Raw genomic sequence first — 7,513 nt, forward strand, 5'->3', positions numbered from 1 at the left:
AAAAAAAAATACTTGATTAAAAAATTATTAATCTTTAAATTTATTACATTTATATTTTCAAGAATACAAAAGTAAATATAACTTTTTTTTTGAATTATTTTTTTTGAAATTAAGGATATAAAAACATTTTCCTTGATAAGAATTTCTTATTTCTACTTATATTCTTAATGAAAAAAAAATGAAGCATTAAGAAGAATTAAAATGTTTAATTCCCTAGAAACCCAATGTAGGGATCATTCTTCAAATGAAATGTACGGATCAAAGGATGAGATGCATTCTATGTTCTTCATGGTATCCAAGATGCATTCCTTCAATCAGCTGATGGGGACAAATCCATCAACAAACATTTAAAAGCTTTTAAAATAATCTCATAATTTTGAAGCCTTAACTTAGTATAGTTTTCCTTGAGATGTATACCTTATTGAGCAATTAATTATTCTCTACTTCCAATCTTTATTGTAAGGAGAGCTATTAAACGGGTCTATATAGCTGCATTAAAAAATTGGCTGCTACTAAATGGGTCCTATACAGCCGCTACCAAATGGGTCTATATGGTTGCAGGAAAAAATTGGGCCCAACCAGTTATGGTTCAGTAGACAGATTTCTTCAAGTCGCTGCCACATGGACTTTAAAGCCACATGGGCTTCAATCCGCTATCATAAAACCCATATATAAGCTAGCCCAACACCTCTTCTGCTCACTCTCGATAGCAAAAGCCACTAAGACCGTGAGACCCATTTCTTCAAACTCATCATTCCAAGTATGAATCATCAGAATTTATCTTGATCTTTCGACACTTTCAATGATTCCAGGTATGGATTTTATTTTGCTTTTTGATTTTCTTACCTATCATTTGCTTTTTTGCGGTTCCAACTTGCTAGGGCTTTTGTTGGGGATCTTTTGGATTCTAGTGTTTAATTTGCAATTGTGGAATTTCCTGAAACAATTTTCATGAAAAACAAACCAAGAGATTCACCATTTTCTTGTTAATTTGTTGAGGCTTTTTTTTTTTTTTTCATGAAAAACAAGGTGATTATTCCTTCGTGATTTTGTTTTTGTTTTTGTTTTTTGTTTTTTTTTTTCATTTTATTGCGGTTTTGTTCCTGTGAGAATGTGGGGAAAAAGGGAAATTTCTAAGAAAAAAATGGAAAATTAGGGTTGGTTTCTGTTTGGTTGGGGGAAATGTAGGAAAAATTGGAAATTTGGGGCCAAAGTAGCGAATTGAGGTGGGCTTAGCGAAGCCGCTTTTCTTTTGTATTCCTCTTTTGGTTTCAATATAGAAAGAATGAAAATTTAGAGCCAAAATAGAAAAATTAAGGGTCATTTTGGCAACAAAGGCAGAAATTGTTACCTGCTTTCTCTTTTACAAAGAGGAAGAATGAAGAAGAAAATGGCGCAAAAAGATTGGTATAACTTCTTCAAGATGTGTTATTGTAGATTTTCCAAACTTTTTTTTTTTTTTTTTTTGCAGAAAAAGACTGTTTGGTTATTAAACGTTGAAGTTGATTGAGTTTCTCCATCGACTAAATTTGTCAAATTGGAGCTTTCCCCTAAAAAAAATTGGACTATCATGTATTTGAATATAAATAAGGTACCAGTGTTGTGATGGTTGTAGGATGAGGTGGTTGCTTGAGAGTATCATCGGAATATGGTAAATAAAAATGAAAGCAGAGTGATTCTTAAAATAATGAATAATTAGTTTTAGGTCAAAAGTAAATGCTGTTGGAAAATATAGTAGAGGGGCTCAGAAATGTAAAATCAATTAAAAAGAATGTAAATGTAAGTCAATATTGATAAACAAATGAGAACCTGCAAAAGTGTAAATTAGGTCAACTTGCTGCCACAACAGTGACTGGCTGGTCTGGCGTTGATAATATAACCTTACAACAAGAGTAGGGAGTGGTATAGAATCTATATGTAAATTCATCTGCACAAAAATTAAAATAAATTAATTATCTTCAATTCAAATAAAATTTCTCCAATCAAATCTCCAAATATGTGCCTTAATACCTATAATGGAATTAGTAATTTTAATTAAAAAAATAAAAATAAGGATTCGATCTTTTTCTTACCATTTGATAAAACTTATAAAATATATTAAAATGACAAGTGATCAACCATATCAACTGCAACAAACTAGATAACGAAGAAGGAACTGTAGAAAACAGAAACCTCAATTTGCATCAAAAGGTCGTTTAACAGTTGTACCGCTATCAACAAATGAAGAAGAAGTGGGTTTGAAATTTGCAAAAAGAGGAGAAATTTATGACTCTTCATAATTTACATATTTTAGAACTAGTTCATACAAAATGTTATGGTATCCACTCTGCCCAACTTCAAATTTTTATCATTGATGGTAAGTAATTTTTTTCCTTTCTTACATATTGGATGTAACTTATTTTGCTGGGTCTTATCTATCTCATGACCAATGATAAAAATATCGGTAATTACGGATATATCGGTAACTCGATTTTATGGATATATCGGAAAAATATCGACGGATATTTTGAAAAAAAATTTTGGTAAGCAAAAAATTGATAAAAACTCATGGAAATGTAAAAAAACCTTATAGTAATGTAATTAGAAGTATAATAGACAATTTAAAGTTATTTTGTTGAAAAATTTGATATATATATATATATATAATATGATTTGTGAATCGCGATATTAGACATAATTATATTATGTTGGTTGTACTTATACACTCATTATGAAGTTTTATGAAAAACTTATTCTAGTCAATATCAATAATTTGTACATATTATCATATAGCTTGAGGTTCAATTCTGACCATTGGATCACATCCGGCTTCAATAAACCGAAACAAAACGATTTTTCTCTGAAATTTTCCAATCGGAGGCGATTTTTTCAAAAAATCACCAAAAATTCTCCTTTTACCAAAATTTATCTGAAATTTCTCCGATTTTTGGCGAAATTTACGGATATTTCTTCCGTCGACATTTCGCCCCCCTCTTTCGTTTCGCCGACCTCCGAAACACAAAATTTCGCCGAAATTTCGGCCAAAAAAACAGAAATTTTCATCCTTGCTCATGATAACTTCCAACTTCTTCTTTATATTTGAATTTGAGTTGTTCAAATTCGTAAAATTTAAGGTAAGTATGGAATTATGGTTATTAAAGCTTTCATATTGGCTAACACAAAAAATTAGGAAGGAAATTGCTTCGTATTTCCTAATTCAGGTTATACTATATTTTATTTCAAATTTTGTTTTGCATAAGTCTTAAAATTGTGTTTATCTCTAAAATTGGTGTTTGATCTAAAAAGTTTTTTTTTTTTTTTTTAATGTTTTAAAATTAGTAAAATCTTTATAATTAGATACTAGAGTTTTATAAGTATAAATATAAATATTTTATTAAAAATAATTGAACTTTCATGAACCTAAGAGAGTATACCTATTGATCATAAAAAACTTGAACCTCCGTTTCTCAAGCTTTCAGAAATCTATTGTGAAAGTACATTTACCTTAAACAAGGGTGAGAAATCTCATCGCAAAAATTTTGGGGGATCCTCTAAGGATCACAAGGGAGTGTTACGTTAGGGTTATAAAAAAAGAGTGTAGGTGCTGATAGTATAAGACCCTATAGAGTAGATACATCTAGTAAGGCAAAACTGTGTACTACAATCGAGAGATTGCATGTGGGTTTTTAATCCTACTAGGTTGATAGGAGGTTTTTATATGTAACACCCTATGTTTTGTGTGGAAATAATTTTGTTTATTTGTACATGAGATTGTTACTTTTACTAAAGAATTAACATAGATGGATAAAGCAAAAGTAGGTAATAAAGAATTGAATTTGAAAAATAATATAAGGATCACCTATGTATGTAGGGTATACATATATTATGTATCATAAATTTATTTTTTATATTATATATATTTCAAAATAAAAAATGATTAAAAAATTAAATTCATGGTTAAAAATAAAAGAAGTAAAAAATATTTATAAAATAATGCCAATATATGTATTATTTAATATAAGGGTGCAACTTGGAAGGGTTGGTCTGACCCAACCCAAACCTAACTTGATGTTTAGGTGGGTTTGGGCAAACATTTTCAATACTTGGGTTGAGCTTGACTTAAGTTTTCTCAACCCAAGTTCAATTTGGGTTGGGTTCAGGTCATGGTTTGAATAACCTGAGTCTAACCTAAACCTAATTTAATGTTTTTATAGTGTTTATATCCTTTAAAATAATATTCATTTTCATTTTAGATTTTAAAGAAAAAATATCAATTATAATTATATCATATAGAGAGATATATAAGTTTACTTTTTTATTTATTTATTGTTATTTTGAAATTTTGTATTATTAACTATTTAAATTTTGGTATAAATATATAGAATTTAAATAATAATAATAATATGGATAGATTTTGAATCATGCAACCTAATCAATCCAATTAACATGAGTTTAACATGTTTAACCCAATCAACCCGAGTTTAACTCGATCAACTCGAGTTTAACTCGATCCACCCGACTTTAACTTGACTAACCCAAGTTCAATCCAAGCTTAGAAAAATGACGTAGGGTTTGGCTTGGGTTGAGTACCTTGAGTTAGAGGTCAGGTTGGATTGAGATTGGGTTGATTGTTTTTTAATTTGGGTTAGGATAGAGTTAGCCATTAACCCAACTAACCGGCCTAAGTTGCAACCTTAATTTAATATATATTAAATTATTGTTATATATTGAATAACATAATATTAAAAAAATTATTTATAAATTTTAAATCTTTTAGTCATAAATATTGTTAAACAAAAGAAAATTTCTATTTTTTTAATAGTGAATATTGGAATGCAATATAATTTTTATTTTAAACAAATATTGAAAATTAAAAAATAATATATATTCCATTTCAGTTTTTTTATTCATTTCACAAACTAAATATAAACATAACATAATATATCTTATTATGTATACTACCTTAGAATATTATATCCATTAGATATAATATACAAAGATATCACATCCCTTTAGAAAAAATAGTCTAGGATATATTGTGGACCTGCATTTTTTGCATGTGTTCCCATTCGATGGCAAGACTTGTTTTTTATTTGAAAAACTGATTTTTGAAAATTACTTTTAAAGTCACCATTTATTTTTATTTTATTTTTAAAGGAAAAAACAAAATAAAAAAGAAAATCGTAAGTATAACTCCTAGAAAGAAAAACAGGTTTGAGAAAATTGAGTTGGGGTCTAAGGGTCAAGTTTCCTATTGAAAATGTATAGTAGTAAGTCGTAGCAGTACCCCTCTAAGCCCTAAAAATTAGGTTTCTACTAATTGACTAAGGCAAGTGTAGCAATTGATTGATTAATTGTAGATACCAAAGATTGGGATATAGAATAAAACAAATTATGTACAAGAATGAATAAATAAGCAAGATGGAGATAGGAGCATACCTCGGCGACAAACAAGAGCACTTACATGGAAACAAGGTTAGTGCATAAGTATAAAGTAATCGCATGTAAATCACAAAACAGAGCAAAGTCAATTAATATTCAATCTCAAATGTTGGGCCCCGCCAAAACCTTATTTATTTACTTGAATTAATTCTAAAGAAAATAAGAAAATGCATGTCGGAAGAGAAATTTGGCAGCAAAAATTTATTGAAATCAACATTTTATTGCCCAAGGAAAATCTAAGGATGGATATTTGAAAGCTAGGATTATTCAGGTGAAAACAGGTTTGAGTATCTAATTCAAAAACTTTTAAGTTACCAAAAATAAGCCTCCAGAAGAAGAGAGTGTGCACCAAGGTGGCCATGCATGGCCATGCACACGTGCGGCCCAGGAGGAAAAGGCCGAAAGAGTCTTGGGCAATCCTATGAAAATATTCATCACTTACCATAAATTTCTACCCCTTGTTAGTTTCCGGAGTCGGACCTATTTTCTGCATTCCCAAAAGCTGACTCTGTTGCAGCTGTACAGGGCTGGGCCGACCATCATTTCTACCATTGCAAACACCACCAACTCCATATTTCCCATTTTTCTACCTACTGCCAATTCATTCCTCTCTCTAGGAAGATTTTTGAGGTTATCATCATGCTTGAGATAATCCAGAAAGTTGAGCAGCATCACTCTTTAAAAAGTGCCTTACAACATGGGTAATGTATGGGATACATCTGATAGGCTATCATATCCATAAACCACCATATTAAACCATGGTTCATATCCCCAACACCACACGAGAATTTGTACTCATCCTAAGCAGCTTGGAGATCATAAAATCAGGTTTTGAGGGCCTCCCGAGACATGCACAGCTTCACCCTTTGTGCATTCCTTTGATTTGGAAAATTTCTTTTGCAGAATTCCCCATTATCATGCCTTGAACCAAGACATATCATGATTGGATGGGCCCCTTTACCAATTTCATAATATCCAATAGCATATCATTTACTTCCATTTTGTCAACGGGAATTATCATTTTGCATGGGAAGCACCAATGGAGATGAGGGTTTTTAAATTGGATCACCAGTAGAGAAACCCATCGCAACTATCTGAATAATTGAACACAACATTGGCTTTGGAGAACTCCTCTTAAAGGCAAAATCACCATCTTGGCTAAACGTAGTCACAGTTGGGTTGTGAGCAATGAAGATGAATCACAAAGGGCTTTCAGTTTGATAGCAAGGAAAAGGTAAATGTACTTGAGAGAAGTTCTGACTCTGGGAGAAGCGCTCTTGAATCCAAGTGAATGTCTGTTCTGGATCCCTTCCTGACTCTTTCTGTTAAAGGAAGATAATCTGCTCAGGATTTGGATGCAAGGCCATGTTTAGGAGACTTATGTAGAATATTTATCCATAGCTCCCCGCCTGAAACATCTGCATAAAGCGTCTTCTCAGTGTGAACCATCGTCTTGGGTCCTTGAGATGAACAAAAAGTGCGACATATCGTGAGCTAGATGCATTGCCTGAAAGTGTCGAGCAGCAGTATGGCCTTCTTTCTGATTTACTGTTTTGTCAAATTCTAGAGTTCTCATTCCAAATCCATTAGTTTTCTTAGATGATTGGCCAGTGGAGATCCATGGATATAACATATGAATTGTGCACAATAAAAGCAATCAAACGCTAGGTTGGTTTGGCTGCATCTCACAATTGCAGAGACTTATCATACGAAACTGTTACCAGTTGAGTTGAATTTGGCCTAAAAAGGATATCCGTTATTATAAATTGGTGTTCTTCCGTGGCACTTGTAGGGACCCCTCCCCCCTGAAGACACGTGGCACGCATTTCTATCCGGATCAGCTCTATCCGGTTTTCCCCAAGAGGACACGTGGCGCGCTTCTCCTATCTGGACTCCCTCAAGGAGAGGCACACGACACTTGGAAATATCACATCCGGATGACCGACATATCCTATCCGGATATGTCTGTCTGGATCGTTGACCAAAGTAAGCAAGTCTTACTACGTCATCCCGACAGCCTGCCACAGCCCACATTCCGCCACCTACAGAGCGAAAGGACAGGAATGATGGCAAGTCACTTTCCACGATCTCT

The 7,513-nt window shown here is 32.3% G+C and overlaps 1 long non-coding RNA gene across 1 annotated transcript; it reads left to right on the top strand.

Annotated features, from left to right (window-relative positions):
- The first annotated feature begins 720 nt into the window (after window positions 1-720).
- On the top strand, window positions 721-1,641 carry LOC117922645. The gene is made up of 2 exons (XR_004652524.1): window positions 721-812; window positions 1,472-1,641. It is a non-coding gene; the product is annotated as an uncharacterized LOC117922645 (long non-coding RNA).
- Window positions 1,642-7,513: the final 5,872 nt, after the last annotated feature.

The sequence above is a fragment of the Vitis riparia genome, chromosome 9 (assembly GCF_004353265.1).
Source record: "Vitis riparia cultivar Riparia Gloire de Montpellier isolate 1030 chromosome 9, EGFV_Vit.rip_1.0, whole genome shotgun sequence".
NCBI lineage: Eukaryota > Viridiplantae > Streptophyta > Magnoliopsida > Vitales > Vitaceae > Vitis > Vitis riparia.